This window comes from Octodon degus, unplaced genomic scaffold (assembly GCF_000260255.1).
Source record: "Octodon degus isolate 3935 unplaced genomic scaffold, OctDeg1.0 scaffold00034, whole genome shotgun sequence".
Taxonomy (NCBI): domain Eukaryota; kingdom Metazoa; phylum Chordata; class Mammalia; order Rodentia; family Octodontidae; genus Octodon; species Octodon degus.
The window spans coordinates 2657425-2681629 of NW_004524610.1; the positions used below are offsets into that span (position 1 = coordinate 2657425).

A 24205-nucleotide genomic window follows, 5' to 3' on the forward strand; every position below is an offset into this window, starting at 1 on the left:
GCGGGAACCTCGCGCTGCGTGCACTTCCGTGTACACCCCGGGGTGGGTTGGGGGGAGCCTTACGTGGCATGCACTTCCGTGTACACCTCCTGGACCCTATGTGGTGCACACTTCCGTGTACACGGGGTGGGAGGGACCCGATGCTGCGCATACTTCCATGTACACTGCGGAAACCTGATGCTGCGCGCACTTCTGTGTGCACTTGGGGGGAACCTCATGCTGCGCGCACTTCCGCGTATGCCTCAGGAGCCCGATGCTGAGCGCGCTTCCGTGTACACTTGGAGGGAACCCGACTCTGTGCGCGCTTCTGTGTAGGCCTCAGGTCCCCGACGCTGCGCGTGCTTCCGCGTAGGCCTCAGGAGCCAGACGCTGAGCGCGCTTTCGCATAGGCCTCAGGAGCCAGACGCTGCGTGCGCTTCCGCGTAAACCTCAGGAGCCCGTCGCTGCTCGCGCTTCCGCATAGGCCTCAGGAGCCCCGCCCCTCACGCACTTCCACGTAGGCCTCAGGAGCCCGACGCTGCGCGTGCTTCCGCGTATACCTCAGGAGCCCAACGCTGCACGCGCTTCCGCGTAGGCCTCTGGAGCCCCGCCCCTCGCGCACTTCCGCGTATCCCTCAGGAGCCCCGCCCCTCACGCACTTCCACGTATGCCTCAGGAGCCCCGCCCCTCACGCACTTCCACGTATGCCTCAGGAGCCCGACGCTGCGCGCGCTTCCGCATATACCTCAGGAGTCCCGCGCTGCGCGCTTCCGGGTGCGGCGGCTGCAGCTCTGCAGTGCTTTCCAGCGCGCGGCCTTGGCAGGTCCGCAGATCGTAGTGTTTTGGCTGGTGAGTAGAATCCCGCTGTCAGTACGCCACAGTTCACTCAGCCACCGAGACCGTGGGCCATGCGGAGTAAGGTTGTTTTGAATGCTGTTCTCAGACCTTTGTGTGGACACTGTCGTACTTGGGCAGAGCGGAGTACCTAGCAGGCGAATTGTGGTACGTGTGTATGTTAGTTTCTAAAAAGCTACGAGGTGATTTTCTAAAGAGGTTGTAGCATTTTATATTTCCTCTACAAACGTGAGATTCCTCTTGCTCCACGCCCAGATCTCTGTCAGTTTTTAAGATTCACTGCTGAGGGCCGGCAGGATAGGTCAGCGGACTAAACGCCGGCGTAGGCGAGTGCAGGGCGGAGGTTCGATCCCCCGCACCGCAGGCCCCGCCGGCCCCGCCCCCGAGCTAGCTGAGTTGGCCCACAGTGTGGGCGTAGTGGTGCGCTGCTGTAATCCCAGCGCGGGGAGGCTGAAAACGGGAGGGTCCCTTCGGGTTGAAGCACTTCATAGTGAGGCCCTGCACAAAATACAAAAAAAAAAGATTCGCTGTTGCGGTGCCTGCAGTGTCATTGCGTTGTGGTTTAATTTGCAGCACTCTGATGTCTGAGGCACTAAGCGTATTCTTGCGTGTCATTATGCATGTAGTTATGTAAATATATGTCCTTTTGTTCAAATATGTGTCTGTTTTCTCATTGACTTATTTATCTCCTTGAATTGTAAAAGTTCTCTCTATGTCTTGAAAGCAAGTCACTTTTTAGATCTGTGCATCGTGAATATTTTGTGTCAGTCTGGGGCTTGCCCTTTATTTTCTTATTGGTGTTTTGCAGAGAACAGAAACCTTAAATATTGGCCAAGTTAAGTTTATGTTTCTTATTTTCTGTTTCTGTTCTGCCATACCAGCCTCAGCTGAGTCTACCGCCCTCTGTGCCCAGTCACCTGAAATAGAGCCCGGGCCCTCTGTGACTCAGCTCTGCCCCATCCCTGTCCATCTTCCCCTCAGCCCCTCAAGCTCCATGCGCTCTTCTCCGCCCTCACTTCCGGCTGTCCTGGTGGGCAGTGCTCTGCCGCTGCCTGGTTGCTGCGGTGCTCTCCAGTGACCTTTCCAAAGTGCCATCTCACTGTGGGATGTTTGCCTCAAACCGAGGTGCTGATCCTTAGTGTCCTTAGAATGAGTTACAAGCTTTTCAGCGTGGTCCCTAGTGAGCACACCTTGCCCATATTCCAGTGTTCTGTCTTCCACTTTCTTCTTCCTCCTCTGCCTGCCTGGTCTGCTTTATTATTCAAGCAGCAGAGCCTGGACATGTGCCTCTTTCTACTTTCGTGTGCTCTGTGAAGCCAGCGCCTGCTTGCATTTCTTTAGGCTAAAGAGCAGTGTATGGGGAGCCTCCCTCCTGGCCCAGTGTAGGGAAGATAAACAGTTCAGCAATGGTGTGTTTCTAAGAAATAAGATTAGCCATGGGGAAAGGGGACCTTTCGGGATGGGAAGGCATTTGATGGTTCAGAGCCATCCTTTCCAACCTGAGCCTCTGCAGTTAGACATGGGTACACTCCATGCCTTGACCTAGGAGGCTGGAGCAGCCATTCTACATGCTTTTGAGTAGCCATGAGCCAGGCCAGAGGGCAGAGTGAGCAAAAGCCCTTAGAGGGCAGCAGAGGATCAGATACCAGGAGTCATCAGTGGGGCAAGTGCTGTCTGTCTGAACAAAGACCCTGGGTGTCCTGAGGCAAGAGGCTGGACTGTGCCCCACAGTTCCTTAGAAGTAAAAAAGCAGAAAAGCTACAGGAGTGGAAGGGTAAAAACTTACTGGGTTCAGTGCCTTCAGAGAAGTGACAAGACATGTACTTCTATGCCCATGCCCCACGGAAGGAGAGGGGCAGTCCCATCTGTGGCCATCTGGTGAGCCCATGCTCTACCTGCAGGCATGGAAATGAATGCAGATGGGATGGGGTCTTGCATCTGCAAACCTGTGGCATCCCCTCCTTTAGGATGCGGGTGGGGATGGAGGGAACTTAGCTGGTGCATACTAAGCCATGCAGGAACTGTTTGAAGATGGGGAAGAAGGAAGGAAGCATCAGGAGGTGAGAGCTACAATACGAAGGAGAGAAATTGCAGCTGAGGCCTTGGATCAGGTGAGCAAGTTAGGGTAGTGGACGGTGAACCAGAACGGAGAGAATTAATAGTTAGCAGGCATTAACTTTGTTCATCAACAAAAGTTGACTTCTCTTAGTTCTCCTACGAGTCCTGGAAAGAATCAGTGACTCGGGGCTGGTGAGATGGCTCGGTGGTCTAAAGCACCTACTTAGAAGAAGCTTAGCAAAGCACAGGGACCACGGGTCAATCCCCCAGCACCACATGCCAGCCAGCCCCGCCCCCTGGTGGGCTGAGCTGGCCACACACACACACACACACACACACACACAAAAAAATAAATAAATAAAATTTAAAAAAAAAAAAAAAAGAATCAGTGACTCTTGCTTGCTCAGGGGAAATTGCATCTTCTTGTGTCAGCGCGCAGGGACCTCAGGTCCACCTTACTTGGACTCTGAGTCTCTGAAACATAGGCGAACCCAGGCTGGGGCATCGGAAATAGGTGCAGGATGGGGCATTTTGAACTCCAGTGCTTAATATTTACCTGAATTTATCTGAATTCACTGGGAATCCTGGTAAAATGAAACTTCTGCTTCTAGAGACCAGGGTGATCTTGAGGCCTGGATTGCGAGCAGGTCATAGGCCCTGTCCACCCCATGGCATGTGTGAGCAGTGGGTGCAGGCCAGTGAATCGGGCCTTACATCATGGCATTAGCTTGTGCTCATTCTCTCTAGCTTGAAAAGCCAGAGCACACTGAAGAATATCCCTTTATGGGGACAGGAGTTTAACTGAACACTGTGAATGGGAAGCAAGGGAAACACTAGCCGTTAGTTACCGACTGTGTTCCTCAGCCAGGGCGTACACAGCTGAGAGCTTCACAACAGTGAGAGCTGCTGGTTTTCTCTCTGAAGAGCTGAGATTCGTTTATACTCGTCTGTGTGAGTGGTTCTGGGCAAAGCAATGCCTTGTGAAGAGCTAGTTCCTCCTCCATACAGTGGGGATGACAGAAACGCCGATTACTGTATAAGCAGCAATGCACGTTGCCAATGTTAGTGCTTGATAGACTAAAATAAGGAGACTGACTAGGGTCTTGGCACAATCTTGGACCCTGTCTTCATTATCTGTATAGTTATTATTGTACATTTATGCCGTGCTGAGGTTAGAGACCTTTGTGAAGGACAGTACAAATGTTCCAGCCATGCAGAGTTGCTGGGAAGCCCTGTCTGCCAGCTCTTCCCTGGAGTTTGCTCTTTCCAGCCTGGCTCCTCCAGGCTGTGCCTGTCCTGTGCTCCCAGTGCAAGCGACAGCCCCGCCCTGCCTGCAGCCTCCTGCTCAGGACTCCACCTGCTATGTTTCCATCGTGTGCCCTTGGGATAAACAAATGTTTCCATGTGCCTGGCTCACAAGGAATTCCAGGCCATGATGGACCAATCAGGTCTGGACAAACGAGAGCTGGAGAAGCTAGGTCTTTGAATGCAGCTGTCTTTTGTTTCCTGATTTTCTGTATAACTTAATGAACACATTTGGGAGATTGTGGCTCAACATTCGTGGTAGAAAAGGTTTTGCTGTCTGGATTAGAGGATTGGAGATTGATAAGGTCCCATGGTTGATGTGTCAAACTTGGCTTCTTGTCCGTGGGTGTGGATGGTTAACTTCATCACGTTGGCCAGGGCTGCTCTGTCACCTGTTTTTGACTTCTGTTGAATCCACGTGGTTGGAAGGAAATAAAATACCATTTGGGGAAGGGAAAATTAATATACTGAAAAATTACTATGGTAGTGGTCGTGTCTGCCAGACTCTTACACTGCCACATTCGTGTGATCACTGACAGGATGCTCCCCCCGTGGGCAGGAATTTGCAGAGGAGGGAGCTCATCTGTGACATATAGCATGGCTTATTCAGATTAGGTCAGATCTGGTCTGCTCCTTCTTAGTTCCTTCCACATCTCAGCAGAATGCTTGTTAGATGAGATGCCTGAGAGCAGATCTTGCACCTTAAGGGACAAGAAAGATGCAAACATACATGGCAAACCACTTCCTGGAAGGAGATTTCAAGTTAGGGATGATAAGAGGAGGAATGGTAACACTCAGAGCTAGGTCTAGAGGAATATTTGAGGAGGAAAAATTAATATTCATGACAAATCATTGTGTAATTTTTGCTAATCAGGGCCTCAGCACAATTTTAGACATCATCTCCTTCATGCTTATTATTATTTTGGGTTTTCAGTGGATATATTCTTGAGTTGGAAAGCTTTCTAGGTCGTTACCTTAAGTTTTAAGAAGCTGTTGCTGTTTCATAAAGCCTAGAAACCCAGGCTTTATGTATCAAAGAAGCATGCCTACAGGTGCAGAGGAGGCTGGCAGGCCTCCTGTGAGCATGCAGCTTTGAGGCGCCGACTGCACTGGCATAGACCTGCTTCTGACAGTGTGCACATGACAGGTGTGCCGTCTGCTAGAGATTTGAATGCCAGGAGACACTTCTGTGCTCTTCTTTGCAAGCCAAACTAATTCGGAGGGTGGCTGTAACTCTGGACAAACTTGCTGCGTGGACAAGCTTCAGAGCAGTTGTATAAGACCTCTTGTCCCAAGACTGTGTTACCCTTCGGACATGACTTGAGATCTTGCCACCCTCAGAACTCCTGAGGGATTTACTGGCTTACTTCTTTCTCGTTTTGAGTTTAGATTGTAATTCTATCCAGCTTCACAGTTTTTCTTCTGTGCTTTCTTTTTCCATGTAATTATCTGAAAATAAAAGCTAAGTGATGACAGTAGGAGTTAGTGGTTGAATATTTTTCCTTTGGTCAGAGATATGCATATATTTACCTGGATAAACAATAAAATAAAGGACCAGACAGGTAGCTCAGCGGATTAAAGTGCCTGCTTAGGCAGATGCAGGGACTGGGGTTTGATTCCCAAGTTCTGCACTGGCCCCACCCCTGGGGTGCGCTGAGATGAAGACTGAGACTGGGTGTGGTGGTGTGTGCCTATAATCCCAGCGCTTTGGAGGCTGAAAACAGGAGACTTGCTGCAATTCTGATCTGTGTAGTGAGATCCTGTAGACCCTCTACTAAATACATAAAAAAAAAGACAATGAAAGACCAGTTTGTTTCAAGTGATTTCCACCAAGGTAAAACTGAATGATGAAGTGTTTTACGGCTGGATGCATATTGTGTCACGTGACTGATTGGTATTTATAATATTTGAAGCCAGACATTGACATGCACTTGACACATTTGGCAAAAGGAGAAAGATAATGTTAAAAAAAACAAACAAACACCTTGTAGCTCCATAACCCATGAAGCCATTACAGTGGAGACCTGTCAAGAACATGTTAAACACCTGTGAATGATTTCTTCAAACAGGCAACTTGGATGTCAATGCAGGAAAACAGCAAACATGCAGTCCTGCAGCCTCCTCACACCTGGCATCCCAGAGGGTGGTGAGGTGCTTTGTAGCACAGAGTTACTCCAAGGAGCATCAGCAGGAAGAGAACAGAGGACTTATGGGCTGCTTAGGGTGGTATTTCAAGCACAAGTTTTTTAACCTGGAAATATATGCCGCTTATTTGCATGCATAGTTATGGGTCAGCTGATGCTTTTAAAAATCTTCTTTTGGTATGCTTTGTCTTTAAGGATGAACTTCAGGCAGGCGCCAGTACCAGGCCACAGGGACCGCGAGAGACATGTTCTTTGGCTTTCCACGTAAGTGCCCTAAATAGTCCCTGACTCTGACTGAGTGCCTTCCAACTGGTAGATGGTCAGTTAATATTCAATAATGATGGATTTTAGGCTAGAAGTATTTTGAGAGCTGGAGTCTTTTTGTGAAAGATACTAATAAAAATAATGAACCTTTATCAAGCATTTACTTCAGGCAGGATGCTGAGCATTCCAGGTGGATTTTAGAAAATTCATTGCTGGGCTAATTCTGTTGGACAGATACTATTTTCCCTCCTTCAGCAATTTAACAAAATTGAAAAAGAAAAGAAAACCTGGCAGGTTATGAGGGTGGGTTAGCAACACAGCTCACCAGCTCAGGGCTGGGGCCCTGCTCTAAGTCGGGCTGCACCTGGGCTCATACCCTAGCTGGCTGTGCTCTGTCCTTCCTTGTCACATGCACCACATGCTGTCACAGTGACCACTGGTGAGGTGACCTGGGGGACGAGGATGTCCAGAGAAGGGGTGCAGCATGGGACAGTCGGCTGCAGTGGCAGGAAGGCTTGATTCACAGCTCCCGTTGGGCCCCAGGGGCAGCTGCGCTCCAGCCAGCACCAAAGGACACGGGCCATTGTCTGTCTCAGAACTGGCGGGCCCCTTCACAGAGCACCTAAGAGCAGGACAGCTGGCGTCTTCTCTGTTCCGTGCTGGCTCCAGGAGCCACAGTCTGACCACAAGAGTAATGGAGTGTGCTAAGAAATGCCACGTCATGTGGAGAACAAAAGACCCCGTTTAGCCGGGTGATGAGAGATGTGAGATATGACCACTCACACATTGGCCGGGGTATCCATGGACTCAGTGGCTGCCAATTCCACCAACCGCATACCAAAAGTATTTTTTAAATGTCATCTGGGGCCAGGGAGATGGCTCAGTAGAATAAGCGCTTGCCTGGTAAGCACAAGGGCCTGAGTTCAATCCCCGGTTCCGGAAATAAATAAATAAATAAATAAATGTTATCTGTTCTGAACATTTACCAACTTTTTTCTTGTCATTCTCTAAACATGGCGTAGGTTAATGGCAGTAGTAGCTTAACAACTATTTGCAAACTGTTTACATGTATTTGGCATTAGAAGCAATCTAGAAATGACATATCACACTGGAGGACTTCGCAGGCTGTGTGCACTGACTGTGCATCTCATAGCAAGGGTGACAGTGGCAGAAAATGCCCCCCCCATTCTGTACCTCAGTTGTATCAATTCTTACTGTCCTCTCTTTAAAGTAAAAATTTTTTTAAAAGGTAATAAAAGAAAATGAGAATCAAGAGCAAAAATTTAAGATTTCTTGAAAGTATGAGGTAATATCTAATTATGTCCCATCTTGCATAACTGTATCTGTTAATCTGAACAACAGATTTGATGATAAAATTAGATAACATATCATTTCTATTTTTTATTTTTTAATTATAATTTTCTTTTATTTTGAAGAATAAAAACAAGTGCAAGAAAAACAAAAGCAAAGACAGAAACAGGGTAACGTAACAATACATACATTACAGATTTTCAAAGCAAGAATAGCTGATTAACAGTGATTGATATATTATCTATATTGATTGTCAAATCTGTTGCTCAGATTAACAAATAGAGTTATGCAAAATGGGACATATGATTGAATATTACCACATGCTTTCAAGAAATCTTAAGTTTTTGTTCTTGACTCATTTTCTTTTATTACTTTTTTTAAAAAATTAAAGAGAGTATAGTAACAATTGATATGACATTAGAAATGGTACACATTTAGAAGACCAAGATGACAGGTATTTCAGGCATGGCTTTAGTATTACACATTGCTATCCTCAATGTAGTTGCTTAGTTCACAGATATCAACATAGAGAGTTAGTTAGGGTGAGAATTCTATCCATTAACTGCTATTTTCAAAAACCTGATGGAAATTCTTAGGACTATTGTCTTATCCATCTTGTATATATGTACATGTATGGTTTTGCAATGGAATATTACTCAGCTATAAAGAAAAGCAAACTCGAAGCCTTTGTAGCTAAATGGATGCAACTTGAGGCTATACTCATAAGTTAAATAATCCAGACTGATGTGTAAATATCATATTGTCTCCCTAGTGTAAAACCTTATTTCCTAACTTTTATGCTTTATCTCTCTTTGTTGTTTAATCCTTAATTCTGTTTCTTTCCATTTAACTGTGTCTGTTATATCTTTCAGTTTTTATTTCTTCTTTCCAGGTTTTACACTAGGGAGACTATATGATATTTACTCATATCAGTCTGGTTTATTTAACTTATGAGTATAGCCTCAAGTTGCATCCATTTAGCTACAAAGACTTCGAGTTTGTTTTTCTTTATAGCTGAGTAATATTCCATTGCATAAAAATACATCTTTTTCATCCATTCCTCAGATGACAGGCATTTTGGTTGTTTCTAAGACTTGGCTGTCCCAAATTGTGCTGCTATAAACATGGGTACACATATATCACTATGATATGTTTTCAGCTCTTTTGGGAAAATTCCTAGAAGGTGGGTAGCTGGATTGAATGGGATTTCCAGTCCTACTTTTTGAGGACTCTCCACACTGATTTCCATAATGGTTGCACCAGTCTGCATTCCCACCAGCAGTGGAGAAGGTCTCCTTTTTCCCTACAGCCTCTCCAACATTTGTTGTTGACTGATTTCTTTATGATAGCCATTCTTTCTGGGGTGAGATGGTATTTCAGTGTTGTTTGAATTTGCATTTTTTAAATGACCAGTGACGTGGCACATTTTTTCATGTTTTTATTTGCCTCTTGTATTTCTTCCTCTGAGAAGTATGTATTCATCTCAGATGCCCATTTTGAGATTGGGTCTTTAAATTTTGGGGCCCTAATGTTTTTTAGTTCTTCATGTATTCTAGATAGAAGACCTTTGTCTGAGTGATTATTAGATAAGATTTTTTCCAAATTTGTGGGCTGTCTTTTCACTCTGTTGGTAATTTCTTTTGATGTGCAAAGTTCTTACTAAAAGGATGTCCTAGTTGTTGTTTTAAATTTTTTTATGAATTTTATTGAGAAATAGCAATGAGACAGTTTCAAAACAGGTTAGTAGGATAGTTACAATAATTAATACATTGCATATTGTTGTCTTCATAGTGGTTATTCATAGCACAAGACACAGACATGATACCCTGTCCAAACACTACTAGTACAAATCTTTCTTCTCATTGAATTAAGAGAAAATAATCTCCATATCAGTCATTTCTAATAAGCTACTCTTGTTTTGAAAATCTGTAACATATGTGTTGTTACATGTTAGCATGTTTCTGTATTTGCTTTTATTTTTCTTGCTCTTGTTTTTACTCTTCAAAATAAAATAATAATAATAATAATAATAATAATAATAATAATTACTGAGTTTTCTTTTGCTCCACTATTTAATATTGTAGTTTACTAATAAGCTGTATTCATGCAGGGATAGTTTAACTATTATTGTGGTTTACAGGTTAGGTTAAACTAAAAGATGAGAACTCTCTCTCTCTCTCTTTCTCTCTGTCTGTCTCTCTCTCTGTCTCCCCCATCTCTGTCTCTCCTCCTCTATCCTCTCTTTATACTTGCTCTCCTTTTTTTTTCCTCCTCCCTTTTCTTTCATTCTTTTAGCTTTACTACTGTGTGCAAAACTTTACTGACTTTTAATTTTGAACAGACTGCAAGTTTACAATGCAGTTACATCCTGCTACACTAGCACTCTTCATAGTTCATTGTTGGACAAGGCCATGGTTTAGTGGTCCAAACAATGCATATGCAAAAAAAAAAAAAAAAAAAAAAAACCAAAATGAATGTTTATTTCCTTCATTTTGTAGTTGATGTAGGGCCAGCTCCTTGGGCACTTGTTATACTTAAGGAGCTTTCAGTATCCTTTTGTAAAAAGCCTGCACCAGCGTGTGTCTGTGATGCTCGAGCCCTGTGCTGTGTGGAAGTGGCGTGCGCACGCTCTGCACCACATGCCGTTCTTCTCCCCTTTGTTCCCTTTGATCCTGCTGAGATTTTCTTCACGCCATCCACTCAGCTTGTACACAGACAAGCCACTCTGGTTGGAATCAGACCGAATGCAGCCGTAGTTTGCAGAACAGTCCCAGCTTTTGTGCTGCTTTGAGCTTTAGTATCTTTTATGTTCCATTAGTGTCTAATATCTTCTTTAGGAAGTGGGGAATCTTTTTTTGCTCTGACAGTAGTTGTCTTCCAAGCCTCTTCTTTGATTAAATCTATAGGGTAGTGTTGAGCTAAATCTTTTTTTTTTTTTTTAACTTCAAAACTCCAGTAGTGTCCTGTATTATCTGAGGAAACCTCCACAAGGTTATAAACTCTTTGCTGCAGTGGCTGCATCTCCTTCTGAAAACCATCCATCTCTTTCCTACTTGGCACCCACTGGTCACCCTTACCTGCTCTCACAGGATGAACAAGGGAAACCTATTTTGGGGTCTTACACACTTCCTGGGCAGGAGTAATCAGTCATGTGGTGAAGTCATTGCATCGTCTACTGCTCAAGTTGTCTCTTGCATTACAGTGAATTCCTATAATCCTGTCAGATCTTGGTTACTTTTGAAGATGAATTCACGTCTGCCCAGCTTCATTGCCTAGCTCCTGGTCGTGTACTGTACACTAGCAACAACATAAAACAGTGAAAGTAACATTACACATTCAGTGTCAGGAGGCCTGATTTCAGTTCCACTTCATCAGTTATTCCATGTCTGATGCTGAGCAGGAGACTCATATTGAGTTTCAGTAACTTCAACAATCAAATAAGATTTATTGAAATAATTTAAGGATAGCTTTATGTATTTTGCATGATAATTTGTATTTATATTATGTTTATATATAAATTAAACATAAATATAATTATGTATTATACTTTGCATATTTTTTTATATGTTATATGTGTAAAAGTTCTTAGTTTCATATCAAAGTTGATATACTTGTGTGGTAAATCAGCATATTAACTCCTTTGTATTTTCTAGTCTCTGAAATCTGTTTTTTGCTGACAAAGTATGGGCAGGGACCTAACACCTTCTTGCCTGAGTAGTTGCTGAAACTCTTTTGTTGGGTGGTCTTAAAGAATACAGACTGGGGTAGGTACTAGGTCCCAGGGCTAGTAGGTTCTCTAAACCTTAAAGGTTTTGAGTTAGGTGCAAATATCTCAAGGGCAGCCTCTATGTTTAGTGTTCTGTGTGATCTGGGTTTAAATGTCATGCTAGTCGATGATGAAAAAGTCCTCATAGCCTCAGAAGGGTAAAATTAATTATGTCTGCCTCATCAACAAAGAATTAACATTATAGTTAGATTTAGTAGGTAACTACTATTATGCCTATCACTGAGATAAAGTAGATAGATTTTAGGAAGAAGGAGTAGTACAGTGTTTGCTTATTACTACGAATTCACTTAGTGAATGCCTAAAACTGCAGGCAGTGTCCAGCTCTATTCTGTAAGCCCAGTGGCCTGCACAGTGGGATTGATACCTCAGGGATGTTCAGCAGCCATTGTGGGCATTGCGTGTGGCTCAGTGGTCCAGGGTGTTGTGCATGTCCTGGGGGTGAGAGTGGGTGGGCTGAGAACTCACACCACTACTCTGAGTAACATGAAACTTAAACCTTGTGAAATGTTCACTTCAAGTAACTGAAACCACAGAGCATAAAGCAGCAGATAAGATGAGACTACATGAAGCCACTGGGTGTGCTAGTGCATCTCTGTAATCTCAGCACTTGGGAGGCTGAGGCAGGAGGATCATGGTGAGTTCGATGCTGACCTGGGCTGCAAAGTATGTTCAAGGCCAGTCTGTACTACATAGTGAGAACCTACCTAAAAAAAAAAAAAAAAGCCATGAAAATATTTTATCAAGTGTTTGGGAAATGGTGAAAAGTACAGTGTGGTTGACTGCATCTAAAAAAGTGGCTAAAAGGAAAAAAAATAAGAAATTAGGCAGATAGAAGCAAATTGTAGAAATTGTTTTGGAAACTCAAGGTTAGGTTAAACCCAAAGGGTCATGATGCTGTTCTTATTTTTCTTTATGGTAATAAGGGTTGAACATAGAGCTGTCTTCCTGGCTTACATCCTGAGCTCTTTCTGTTTTAAAGCAGGTCTTGTTAATTACTGAATTATCCAGCCTGGGCCTGGAGTTCTGATCTTTCTGCCTCAGCCTTCAGAGTAGCTTGGACTCCAGGCATAGACCAGCATGCCCAGCCAGAACGCTCTTTAAAAATCCCTCTAAAGTTGTTGATTTATAAAGCATCATGATGATATCTTACATTGTATTTGTTAGATGTATTTATTACCAAACATAGATCTCCTTTGTGTGTATGAGCAGAAACATTTAGCAAAGATTATGGTGTAGTATGAAAATAAGGGGCCTGAGCACTATACGTTTGGATATAAAATCTCTTTAAAATGAGTTTATAGAAAATGCTAGATGTCTGTCTTAGTGGGAAAAATGGGACACCGGCACGATGTTCTGCACCATGAACCCTGTTATATGTAGTTTCTCTGTGCTTTCTGGTGCACTTAAGATGGGTATTATTAAAGAAATGTAACAGATGTAAAATGGTAGTTTCAAAGTCACTCTAAATACAATCCTCACCCTCTGCAATCTGATTTGGTCCTGTGGATCATCTGTTCCCAGTTAGACCACTGAATTTCATTGGTCCAGACACCGGAAGTGAGGTAAGGGGCTTTGAAATTCCGTTATTGTCTGCTAAAGGGAAGCTTTGCTCATTAGCCTTCAATTAGAACAAAACTCAGGGAAGCAAGCTGTTGAGCTGATTGGAGAGCAGAGCCAGTGGTAGGGCGTGGCTGGAGAGAGGCTAGGGCAAGGCAGTGAGTGCCGACCTCGGTCCATGCAGCCAGAAGGAGCACTTCGAGTATACACGGTGAGCTTGGCAGAGAGGTTGGCTCACTTTCTCACTGCTGGAACAGAATATCTCACATGTGCAAGCTACAGGAGGTTATTTCAGCTCATAGCATATAGGCATTTCAGTGCACGGTTGTCTAGGTCCAAGAGTGAGTGATGCGGCGAAGAACAGCCAGTGGCATGCACACAGAGGCAGAGAGGCTGCCTGGTATTTTTTCTGTCTTTTTCCCACCCAGTCTACAGCCTATTGGTTGGTGTGACTGACAGCCAGGATTGGCCTTTGGTCTCAGCAAGTCTATCACCTGCACCCAGAACTCTGCCAAGCCAATGAGTGGACGAGTCCAGCATCAACCTGTGATCTAGTCACCTGAAGGCCCCTATGCCCACATGAAGCTTCGCGGGAACATCGGAGAGAAGCCACAGTAGGTTGCTAGTAAGGACTTAGAGAGGTTGAGGAGAGCTAGGCATCCACCTTAGACAGCCCACTAGTGCTGATGCTGTGCTTTAGTTGGGGAAGAGCAAAGGTAGAGCTAAGACCATATGTTGAAAAATGAAGTGGTTAAGCATGAACTAAGGGGCTGAAGAAAATGGCTAAGGATTGGAATAGCCTCTCTCAGTAAAAGCAATGATAATAATGCTGGCAAAAGACATGAATAAAGATCACATTTAACCTCACTGAGGTCACAGGCAGGGATGAACACAGACCACTATTGCGCTGCTTTGTTACCCTTCATTGATAACAACGGCAGCTTTTACTATTTCCCACAATAATGTATGGGGTGTGATAGTCACATCTTAAACATAATCTTACCAAGCTTCTGCATTGACAAAACTGGCTTTATAACATGTAAAACTGCCTGTTAGCTAGCTGTTATTCTGCCACTTTTCTTCTAAATATCCAAGTGAATAAATGTTCTATTATAATACCAATAACCTTCATTTATACCCCCCTTCTTTGTTCAGTTTTGGCAGAGATGGGTGTTCCATTGCCATTCAAATATTGTAGGTGTGTGAATTCAGCAAAATAACACAATGTAGTCCAACAGTTCATAATAGTAGTGGGTTATCTGCAGAACTGGCAATATCAGAGGTTGACTTGAGCCTTTTACAGCTCAGCATATTAATGTGGCTTCACATTTTATACCTCATGTTTTTACTTTTCTACTGGATGATTAAGACCAAGATAAAGCAAGACTTATATAACAAAAAATGTAACTTTTGTATCTGACAAGGTCAGTCAGATCCTCTCAGGATTTACCCTGAAACCATGTACAGCAGTTTGTAGATCTTCTGTAGTGAAAAAAAGAATATATATATATATATATATATATATATATATATATATTTGTATATACAAAATAATTTGGATATATATACTAAGAGCTACTTTCTCTTAGTTCAATGAGAAGAAAGATTTGTACTAATAGTGTTTGAGACAGGATATCATGTCTGCATCTTGTACTATGAATAACTACTATGAAGACAACAATATGCAATGTATTAATTATTGTAATTGTCCTACTAACCTGTTTTGAAACTCATTGCTATTTCTTTCTCAATAAAATTAATTAAAAAATAATTTCAATAACCTTACATGAGCTTTATGTTAAATAATTTTATTTCAGTTTTGATCATTCAAGCATTATTTGAGTAAACTATGTATCTGTATATTTCAGCTAATATTAGCACTGAAATTTAGAATTAGTCTGTGATTTAAAACTGTTCAACTTGTTGGCCCAGGAAATAAGCCCCTGGAAAGCCAGATGCTTTGTCCGAGTTTGGTTTCCAGAAATACGTTCAGGAATGCATCTCACTCACCCCACATGCATTTCCCTACTGGTGTCCTCGAGCTAGAGCCCCCTCTTCTGCAGTCTGACTCTTTGTGACATTCCTGCCGACAAGGAAATGTAGTGGTGACAGCACGTGGCTTCTGAGGTCGCATTTGAAAAGGAGTGGGAAACTTTCACATTATTATTTGGAATAGTAGCTTTGGAGCCCTGAGCCCCACATTCAGAGCTCTGGCTGGGATGACGAAGCCCTTCACAAGTGGAGCAGCACTGTGACACCGTGAGAGCGCACGGAAGCGGCAATGTGCTGTGGTGACAACTTTCTCTGCCAGCGCGAGTGAGCTGAGGGCTAACGAGAAAGGTGTGAAACAGTATTTCTGCGTGTGCCCTTGAGTGTATTTCAGAATGGATTAAGGTTTGAAGGAACAGATGTGGCCTTGCACGTCTGCCCTAGTGGGTGTGTATAGTGTCCCTCAGCCTACGGAGTGTCGGGAGCCAGGAGGGAGAGGGCAGAGAGCTAGTGCTGGCCCTAAGCCCAGACTCCCACCTTCTCCATGCTGGCACTGGGCGCCCCTTCCTCCCACCCCTTGACCCCGGCCCTTATGTTGTCAGCCCCCACACACTTGGGGCCTTTGGACTAGAATTGGATAACATCACCAGTGTCCAGCTGCAGGTGGCATCTGGGAGGGATGCCTTTCCTCTGAGATGATGGGGTCCAGGTCTCGTAGTCCATGTCCTTCCATCTGTACTTGGTGCCTGGCTTGCCATGGCGTGACGCAGGGGTCTCTGACTTTGTGACAGTGCCTAGAGCTACGCATGTGCCATAGTTACTGAAGCTAGAATGTTAAGTTGTGCTCCTTTCCCAAAATAACTGCACACAGCAGAATGTTCTGTGGAGGGCCCAAGCAGCTGTGTGGGCTGCAGAGCCTGAACAGCCATGTGCTCACGAGTGTAAGTGACCAGTGCTCTAGAGTGGACTGAATGTGTGTTGCATAGAGGTGTCCAGTAAACTCCATGAGAGAGCCAACACTTTACTGTGGGACTGGTTCTGTGTTCAGTGATTTTCCCACTTAATTGAAGTGTTCTGATAGACTGGGTTAAGTAGGCCTGTTTGGTAGAGAAAGCAGATTGAATGGGTTTCCACACAGATCTGTCACCTACTGGTTCTGTTTATCCAGAGAACCCTGAGTCAGACCCCAGTTGCTCAGTGCCTGTCCTCATGTGTGCCTGCTGCCTGGGCTAACTCCCCAGGAAGAGAACCAACATGGCAATGCTCCAGCTGAGCCCTTTCCGAATTCCTGACCCATGGAAGCTGTGGCAGACAAGAAAATGATAGTCACTGTCTTAAATTTTATGGCCATTTTTATGTTGCAGTATTACTTAAGGATAGAACTTAATATCTGGAAGTAGTGATCTCCTGAAACAACTCAAGGAGAAGCTAGGCCTGGGCCAGATCCCCTGAGGATGCTGGTTGGGCCTTGAGGACACTGCCAGGGAAAACAAGAGGTGCATGATGGGCTGTGCATGGAAGACAGAGGCCTCCAGGAATCTGTCAGGGGAAGATGAAGGAACAGCAGTGGGAAAATCCCTACCTGTACAGTGAGGGCAGGATCAGAAGACATCTGCCTTCACTAGGATAAGAAAAAGGACAGTGCAGAAACCCTAAGTGGAATCTAGAGACCCTACGAGGAGTCCAGAGAAGTTGTGTTGTCTTCAGCCTGCAAGGGATTTTCAAAAAGTCAGAAACAGTAAGAGTTATGAGAGGCTTTAAGATTAGAAAAACTTAAGACAGCTAAAATCTTTTGGTTTGTTTGGTTTTCGGAGGCAGGATTTATTACATCATTCAGGCTGGCCTTCAAGGCATGGTGAGCCTCCTGCCTCAGCCATCTGAGTGTTTGGATTGCAGGTGTGTACCACTATTCCCAGCTAGATTTTTTATTAACAAAACAGACTTCTAAGGCTCTTGCTAGTGCTGTTCCTCAATAACCAGGAGCCCAACCTGTAGAGAGATTTTCTGTAAGAAGTTTGTGGTTGTGGATTTGTCTAATGCAGTAAATTTCAGTAGTACTTACAGAAATCCCATAAAGCTCTTAGAGGTTTAGGACTTATAGGAAAAGTACAGCTTATAAGGTCCCCCAGTAGGGGACAAAATGAGATAAGAGAAACTACAAAGTGAAATTGGTCTTTGTGTCATTTCTACAAAAGCTGCCTGCAGGAAACAGGCTGTGTGGTCTCAAGGCACAAGCATGGCTCCTTGGTTATGACATCGAAGGATGACAGCTAATAGACCGTGAGGGGCTGAAGGGCTGGAGCTCTGAGGCAGAGAGAGCAGTGGAGGGAGGGCTGAGCATCTTGGGGGCAGTGGCAGTCGGTGCCCTTCTGGGCCCAGAGTGCATGAGGTGCATGAGACACGTTCTCTGCCTCTTGGACTCCACGTCCTGGCAAGGAAGGCAGGACTGAAGGCCACAGCATCTGTCTGCTTGGGCTACTGCTAGAGCTGTGTTTGCAGTCAGTCAGCAGTGTGAGGCATGAGGAAATGTCTCTCCCTGGGGTGAAGAGCGCACTTGTGCATTTCTGCCTGAAGAGAGACGCATTCCTGAAGTGCAGCTGCATGGTGCAATGCAAGCCCACTGCATGTCGCACCCATGTGGTTGACGTCACGTGCTCTGGCCCTTGGAGGCAAGGAGAGCCAACAATGCTGGTACTGCTCTTCCTTTAGCATTGTTTGTGTCTTCCCTGGAGTCTCACATCTTCTCCCAGCATCTATGAACATTAACTAGTTAATGATAAATAAGATTAAATAAAATTCCAGCCTTAACACCCAGTGACTATTCTGTGACTTCAGTTTTTTCTTTTGTAAATGGAAATATCTACTGTGGTTATATTTTCAGTCAAATTTTCCAGTTCTTGGGTCTGCACATTGAGACAGACAGTTCGGAGAGATGTCACTGAAGAACTGTACCTTCTGAAGGCCTCTTAATTTTATGATGAATGGGACAGGGGTTGAGATAGGGATAGATGTACTTTGATGATGGCACCCACGGATATATGGAGCTGCACATGCTGTGCTGACGTGAGGCTTTGACATTTCTCAGAGTCACTCATCTGCGAGTGTTCACCACGCATTTCCCCAAAGAGTCTCTCTAGTTCTCACACTTAGCCTTTAATTGGTCTGAGTCCCTTGGGTTTCCCAGGTCTCTTTGTAGGGTGTCAATACAAGTAGATCAGGGTCAAATAGTCCCAACATTCCTACAGACCCATTAGGCCTGCATCTGCCTAAAGTCTGAGTCACACTTGCTCGGGCTCTCTGCTCTACCTGTGTGGTTTCCAGCTCTCTCTCGATGAGCCATTGAAGAAGTCGGGAGTTAGCTGCCATTCCACCACCTTAGGTGGGGGTGCCTATAAGATGGGCAGTGTGGAATGCACTTGTTTCTCTAGCACCCACTGGGTTAGCAGGGTCTTCTGAAGCAGAGGTCAAGATTGCATTAGACCAGCATGACATGTATTGGAGAGAGTGGCTGTGAGGCTACGGGCTTGGCTCACAGAAAGCCTGGGCAGCAGGGCCTTTCAGCCATGAAGCTGTGCTTGCCTCTGCTGCACATATGCTACAGTTAGGCTATGGTTCTGATCAGGCATTCATGAGAGAAGGGAGAAGAGGAGACAGGGAGTGTCTCAGACCACAGCACAGTGAGAGCACTTCTGCTGAGCTGAGGAGGAGGCCCAGGTGGAGCTGTCCTGTTGGCGAGCTTCACGGTTTGCATCTGCAGGAGCTGGCGAGCTCTAGCATCCCTGATGTGCTCAGTTGCAGCCTGGAAACAGTCCAGGGGCAGCAAGACTCCGAGTGACAGTAACTGGGAGTCAACTGTGGTGTTTTTTTCTTGCACAAACCTGAGCAATGCACTTTCCTGGCTACGCTGCACACTTCTCCTTGTTCCAATCTTCACGCCCAGATGGAAGCCACTTCAGCAGGGAGGCATCTGAGCCTTGCACTCTGTCATCGCCAAATCAAAACTTCACAAAGGTATCAGGGTAGTGTTATTCACCTCTGCTTCTTCCAAAACGCCAGCCACAGAGGTCATGAGGAATAATGAGCCATCTAAGTTTTGAGTACATGGAGGTTGTTATGCCACAATAGTTAACTGGAACAGTTGCATTGAAAGTGCTAGCTGCCTATTTTATGCCTATTATGAGATAGGCATATTGCCACATATAGTTCGAATTCTCCTAGTAACCTTGTAAGATAAATATTTATCACTGTTTCACTGGAACTGAAATTGAGCCCTAGAGGGATTATACAACTTCTCCAAGGTCGCAGAGCTTGAAGCTGAAAATGTTGCATTCACCAGCAAATCTGTATTTTTTCCACTGTATCAATAAATATGTCCTGAATTTGCAGCAGTGACACAGTCTTCAAAGTGGCTTGTGGGTGTGGAGTTTTACCTGGCCTGTGTTTCTTACATCCTTTGGGGCTTGTTTGTCAGATGCTTGGAACACTACAGAGGACATACTGGAGTGAGGAGTGGGAGACCGCTCTTTGCGCCACTGAGGATGCTTCTTCAAGTCTTTCTTTTTACTGCTTCTTGTGCCTTAGTGTGGATACCTGGGCCCCATCGGTGAAGAATTAACTGGGGGGCGGGGCTCCCAGGAAGGGGTCAAGATTGAGGCTAATAAACCTATTAGTTTGAAATTGGCAGGGCCGTGCAGTTCTATGGATAAATGAAGAGCAGGTGCATAGCCCACTTGGGAAGACGACTATGAAGACAGGTTTGCCAATGGAGCAGACTAGCTTTCAGTTTGACAGGGAAGCAATCAATGCAACTGCGCAGCATCTGCAGCTGAAATCGAGGAAGATGAGCCAATTGATGGTGTGTCAGCAGGACAGGGCCCTCTACTAGAAAGACACTCTGCTGCTTTAATTCTGAAGTGCACATCTTCCACATCACGTGCCTGTACATCACAGCCGTGGCATCATATTTCCTCTTTTATTTTAGTTTAATCACTCTTGGCCTTGTACGTAGGAGAAGTGGCTAATGGGCTCAGACCCAGGGCATCTTTTGGAAACTAAAGCGACATTGTATCTTGGTCTATATCAACTGAGAATTAAATGGTGAAAAGGGATTTTCTGAAAAGAGCTTTCTCTTTGGCCTTTACATCCAGCTTTCATCTAAATGTCCCACTGGGTGATTTTGCTCTTCTTGTTTAACAACAGCAAAAGTAAGCAAATCTTCACGTAGCTCGTGTGATCTGAGAATTTCAGTGTTCAGCGTGTATTGATTCTCTCTCTTCATGCTAGATCAACAAAGGGCAGCCTGCCTTTGAGTAATTATAACTTTAAACGTTTTCCTATAAGCCAGCCAGTACTCCATTTGGCTGAACTTGTTTTGCAAGTGTTTGATGATTGCACCACATTCGCATATTTCAGAGTATCACACCGAGTCCCCCAACATATGTAAAAGCATTGTGCATCACTAAAGAATCCCTTCATCTAAAAAGTAAGACACCCATTTATTTTTTTAATTTAAAATATTAAAATATACTTAAAATAGGAATAATTATATATGTTTACACATAAGTCCAGAAATTTAACCATATACAGCATGTAGCAGGACGCTCCTGCAACACTCCTTTTCTTGTCTCCTGCCTTCATTCACCACCTACTTCATTTTTAAACAATCATCTACCCGAGAGACAGCACGGCAGCAACCAGCATGTCATGACAAGCAGCCTGTATTTGGAAGACCAGAATGACAGGCACTCCAGGCATGATCCCACTATTACAGATCGCCATCTTCAGTGCAGAGCTTAGTTCACAGGTGTCAGCATATATAGTTATTCAGGATGAGAATCCTTCTAATTCACTGCTAGATTCAAAAATCTTCTGAAGATTCTCAGGATCATTGCCTTACCCATCTTGTACATATAAATGTATGACTTGCCTCTATCATTTTTTCTAGCTCTTTGCTCTCTCTTCATTGTCTAGTCCTCAAGTTCTTGCTTTCCTTTTAATTATGTTACACCTTTCTATTTGTATTTCTTCTTTTTAGTTCTTATACTAGGGAGACTGTACAATATTAACACCTGTGTGTCTGGTTTATTTTACTTATGAGTATATCTTCTAGTAGCATCTACTTCAACATAAAGTCCTTGAGTTTATCATACTTTATGAGTATGATAAACTGAGTAATACCTCATTGTATAAAGATACCACATCTTTTTCATCCATTCCTCAGGTGACAGGCTTCTTGGCTGTTTCCAAGATTTGGCTATCACAAATTGTGCTGCTATAAACATAGGTACACATATATCACTAGGATATGATGTTTTCAGATCCTCCAGGAAAATTCTCAGTAGGGCAATAGCTGGTTTGAATGGGATTTCCAGTCTAAGTTTTCTAAGGAGTCTCCACACTGATTTCCATAACAGTTGCACCAGTCTACATTCCCACCAGCAGTGGAGAAGGGTTCCTTTTTTCCCCACAGCCTCTTCAGTATTTGTTGTTGATTTCTTTATGATAGCCATTCTTTCTGGGGTGAGATGATATCTCAATGTTTTAACTTGCATTTCACGGGTGGCTAGTGATGTGGAGCATTTTTTCATATATTTATTTGCTTCTTTAATTTCATCCTCTGAGAAGTGTGTGTTCATCTCAGATGCCCATTTCAGGACTGGGTCTTTAAATTTTGGGGCCCTAACGTGTTTTAGTTCTTTATAAGTTCTAGAGAGCAGAACTTTGTCTGAGTACTTATTTGTCATGATTTTTTCCAAATTAGTGGGTTGTCTTTTCACTTTGTTGGTAATTTCTTTTGACATGAAAAAACTGCTCAATAAGAGGAGGTCCTAGTTGTTAATTCTTTCAAGTGTTTCCCGTGCAATTTGATTTTTGTTCATGAACTCTTTGCCTACCCTATGTCTTCAAGAGTTCCTCCTACTTTCTCTTCCAGGAGATTTAGTGTTTTTGTTTTAATGGTTAGATCTTTAATCCATTTTGACTTTAGCTTAGTGCATGGTGATAGACCTGGGTCAAATTTTAGTTTTCAGCATGTAGAGAGCCAATTTTTCCAGCGCCATTTGTTAAAGAGGCTGTCTTCCAGTAAGTGTGTTTGGCCCCTTTTCTGAGGATTAGGTGGTTGTGTGTGTTCCTAGAGGCCTCTACATCTTCTAATCTATTCCATTGATCCTCAGGTCTATTTTGTTGCCAGTACCATGCTGATTTTATCACAGTAGGCTTGTAGTATAATTTCAAGTCAGGAGCTGTAATGCCTCGTGCCTTGTCTTTGTTGCCCAGGATTGCCTTTGCTATTCTAGGTCTTTTCTGGTTCCAAATAAATTTTAGGAATGATTTCTCTCTTTTTTCAGAGTACTATAATTTTCCTTGAAAAGGTCTTTGACTTCTTTAGTTAGATTAATTCCAAAGTATTTAATTTTCCTCAGTGCTATTGTAAAAGGTATTGTTTCTATAATTTCCCTCTCAGTGTGTTTGTTATCTGTGTAGAAGAATGCTATTGACTTTTGGATATTGACTTTGTATCCTGCTGTGCTACTGAATTTGTGTATTAATTCTAGTAGCTTCTTGGTAGGGTTTTTTGGGTCCTCTAAGTAAAGTATCATGTCATCTGCAAATAATGATAATTTAACTTCTTCTTTACATATTGTTATTCCTTTTCTCTCTCTTGTCTAGTGGTGCTAGCTAATGATTCCAGAACTATATTGAATAGGAGTGGTGATAGAGGACATCCTTGTCTTGTATGAGGTCTAAGAGTAAAAGATTTCTGTTTTTCCCCATTTAGAATTATGTTAGCCATTGGGTTATCATAAATGGCTTTTACCAGATTGAAGTAGAGGCCATCTATTCCAATTTTCTGTAGGACTTTGAACGTGAATGAGTGCTGGACTTTTTCAAAAGCCTTTTCTGCACCAATTGAGATGATCATGTGGTTTTTAGTTTTCGCTGTATTGATATAGTGTATTACATTTATAGATTTTCAAATATTGAACCATCCTTGCATCTCTGGGATGAATTCTACCTGGTCATAGTGTATGATCTTCTTTATGATTTGCTGTATTCTATTTGCTAGGATTTATTGAAGATTTTTGCATCTCTGTTCATGAGGGCAATTGGCCTGTAGTTCTCTTTTTTTACTGTGCCTTTCCCTGGTTTAGGTATCTGTATAATACTTGCCTCAAGGAATGATATTGGGAGGACTGCTTCCTTTTCAATTTCATTGAAAAGTTTGAGGAGTATAGGGACTATATCTTCTGTAAATTTCTCGTAGAATTCATTTGTGAATCCATCAGGACCTGGACTTTTCTTTGTTGGTAGGGTTTTTTTTTTTTAATTACATCTCATATTTTATTGGCTGTTATGGGGCTATTGAGAGTGGTTATATCTTGTTGATTGAGTTTTGGTAATTTGTACTTTTCTAGCAATCTGTCCATTTCATCTGTGTCTTCTATTCTGTGAGAGTAAAGATTCTCAAAGTAGCTATTGATAATCTTCTGAATTTCTACTGGGTCTGTGGTGATTACACCCTTTTCATTCCTTACTGCTTGTATTTGAATTTTTTCTTTCCTCTTTTTGATGAGGTTAGCTAGAGGCTGATCAGTTTTATTTAATCTTTCAAAGGACCAGCTTTTTGATTTGTTAATTCTTTGAACTGTTTTCTTCGTCTCAATTGAATTAATTTCTGCTCTAATCTTTATGATGTCTTCCTGTCTTTGGGCTCTGGGTTTCGTTCACTCTTCCTTCTCTAGCTGTTGGAGGTGCAGCGTTAGGGTGTTGATTTGTTCCTGTTCTGTTTTCCTAATGTGTGAGTTCACAGCCATAAATTTCCCTCTGAGAACTGCTTTCATCGTATCCCATAAATTCTGATAAGTTGTGCTTGAATTTTCATTGAATTGTAGATATTGTTGAATTTCTTGTTCAATTTCATCTGTGACCCATTGGTTGCTGAGTAGGGTGTTGTTTA

General features: G+C 43.4%; 1 pseudogene; it reads left to right on the forward strand.

Moving 5' to 3' along the window:
• Window positions 1-237: 237 nt before the first annotated feature.
• Window positions 238-24205, forward strand: part of LOC101563770 — a 44625-nt pseudogene continuing 20657 nt past the window's right edge.